Genomic DNA, 3,034 nt, shown 5'->3' on the forward strand with positions numbered 1-3,034 from the left:
GTGACATTTCTATCTAAATCATCCACTGGCTGTTAGTGTAACGGTAACACTGTAACCATAGCATTGACAACGTTGTTTAACAAGCTTTGTACTGTTACAACAAATTAATACAATTTTCTGGCAAAATTTGGTATGGAAAATAATTTAACCTCAGAAATCAATCGAACAATTGTTTTCAATTTGAAACAATGGATATGAAATGCTGCGTTCCAGGTTGTAAGGTAAATTAGCAAATAACTAAATCTGAGTGTGTTCGCCTTCCCCAAGTGTAATTCAGTTATTATTATCTTGGAATTGTAATTTGTACTGGTCGTATGGACGTTTGATTTAGGCTTGTTCTGTTGTCTTTATGTAAGTTCTTGTCTGTCACTTTGATCTGTAGGGAAGTCTTTTATTTTACACTGCGAATATACGATCCCAACAAAATCTCTTCGGGAAAAGTGTGACGCAGTCTTTGAGGTACAATTTCTAGAATGAATGATATCGCTAGATTTGACGCTTTCAGCTTCGTTACGCAAAAATTAAATTCTACATCCAATTAGTTCAAACAAGCTGGATAAGTTTTCCTCACCATCTGCCAAATAATTTTTACCAAAAAAAAATTGACTGGAAACTTTCCCTAAAAAAATCTGCGTCGCAAAGTAGCAGATTATCAGCAACAGACCAGCAAGAAAATTTATCTGCCACATGCGACGCAGATTTTTAGCCCCGTACGAAGTACTGGGGGCTTATAAGATTAATATGCCGTTTGTAACACGTCGAATTGGAAGCAGACAGTAAGGGCAAAGCATTTGGTTATGTTAATAGATGACGAATCCGCAATAAAAAAAATGTCCGTCCGTCCGTCCGTCTGTGACCCCTCTAGCTTGAGCAAATCACAACCTTTTTTCGAAATTCTTTTTTTCCCCGATTGGTATCGACAAAAGTAAGGTCAAGTTCGAAAATGGGCATGGTAGGGTCGGCCCTTCCAGAGCTAGGGCCCTATAGGTGTTTTTCAGTCTTTCGACGATATCTACCGAAATACGCACGCAATAGCTGCTTGTGATATATCAAATGAAAGGTATTGACGAGTAGAACAAAATTGCTGAACTTTGTTTTTGGGTAAGATGCAACGCGGGCTTGTTGGGAGGGCTCAAAGGTCGTTACTCGGCCCTAAGTGTTTTTTGCACATAAATCGAGTAAATCTCATCCGATTTTGCTTGTTTTTGTTTCATTTGAGAGATAATTGAATGCCAAATAGAATGATGGCAAAAAAAGTTTCAAATTTGGGCCCTTGGACTAAGGCCGCCACTCGGCCCTAAGTGTTTTTTGCACACAAATCGAGTAAATCTCATCCAATTTTGCTAGTTTTTGTTTCATTTGAGAGATAATTGAATACCTAATAGAAAGTAGGCAAAAAATTTTGGGTTTCTAAAATAATGCCGTAAATTGTTGGTTTTATTTGAGAGGTACTTCGTACGGGCTTTCGTAATTGCGCTCTGCGCAATTTTAAAAATGAACACTTTCAGTAAATTTGACCATGCCCAACTTGACTTGCATTTTGGTAACAGACGCATTAGAGGGTCGTATTAGGGTTCCGGGCGTATTACGGCTACGGACGTATTATGGTTACGGACGAAATAGGATTACGGGTCGTACGGGGCTAAGTCGCAGCAAACGCTCCGACTGTTCTGATGCCTTGTTTGGTAAAATTTTGGTTGTTTCCAGTCAAATTTTTTTTGTAAAAATTTTTTGACAGATGATGAGAAAAACTAAGCCAGCTTGTTTGAACTAATTGGGTGTAAAATTTAATTTTTGCGAAACGAAGCTGAAAGCGTCAAATCTAGCGATATCATTCATTTTAGAAATTGTACATCAAAGACTGCGTCGAGCTTTTCTCGAAGAGATTTTTGCTGTGATATCAGTCGTCTTAGAAGTGTAGTCAACACTGCTTTTTAGAACAGTTCTAATTAAAAATTTAACAGTTCTAATTAAAAAATTTGACGATATTCGAAAATTTGACGAAAATCGAAAATTTGACGAAAATCGAAAATTTGACGAAAATCAAAAATTTGACGAAAATCGAAAATTTGACGAAATTTGAAAATTTGAAAATTTGTCGAAATTCGAAAATTTGACGAAGTTCGAAAATTTGACGAAAATCAGCTACCCGAAAGTGACCAAATATTTCCAGCTGCCCAACATACACTGAGTGTGACCAAATTTTTCCAGCTGCCCAATATACCCTGAAAGTAACCAAATATTTCCAGCTACACAACATACCCCAAAAGTGCCCAAATTTTTCAAATTGCCCACCATGTAAACCGTAATGTTCATAAACTTTGAATTTTGAAATTTCGACCGAATTACAACCAACTTCACAACAATCATAACAACACTATATCATCACAACACTATCAACACAAAATGGCTGTACATTTTTATATGAGAGAAATTGTTCCGAAAATTAATTAATTAATTCTTGAAAATTCTGATTTTTCCTGGGATAATGATGAATGAAACTTAAGTTCTAATGGCCTGACTAAGGTTGCTGCAAAGTTTCATGAAGATTGGCTGCGAATTTTCCGATCGACCATCGATAGATAGATGGACAGAAACATACAGAGTGAGTTGAAAGATTTTGATTGTTTGGAGAATGCCATTTTTCATGGATTTGTACTGAATATGACGACTTGGAAAACGCAATATCTCCGGTTCCCGAGCACTTTGGTAGGCATGTGATAGCTCATTACTTCCAATGAGAATGTTTTAAAAATAATTTGGTTACGATACTGGGCATTTTGGCGAAAGTAGAAATCTCGCCTATACATAGTTGCCGCGTCTCAAAAATTTTCTTCGTTCTTTTTTTGGAAGTTAGGCTGCGTCAAGTCCTCCGCTATCGCTCCGAACATGATTACAGCAAGATACGGTTGGGTTGAACAAAACTTAAATAGCGTCGCGACACCACCTCTCATTTTTCTTCATGTTCTTATTGAGGGACTCGGGTACTATGAGGAACTTCATTCAGTTCACGGATCCATCCAGCCGTATCGGA

This window comes from Bradysia coprophila, unplaced genomic scaffold (genome assembly GCF_014529535.1).
Source record: "Bradysia coprophila strain Holo2 unplaced genomic scaffold, BU_Bcop_v1 contig_538, whole genome shotgun sequence".
NCBI lineage: Eukaryota > Metazoa > Arthropoda > Insecta > Diptera > Sciaridae > Bradysia > Bradysia coprophila.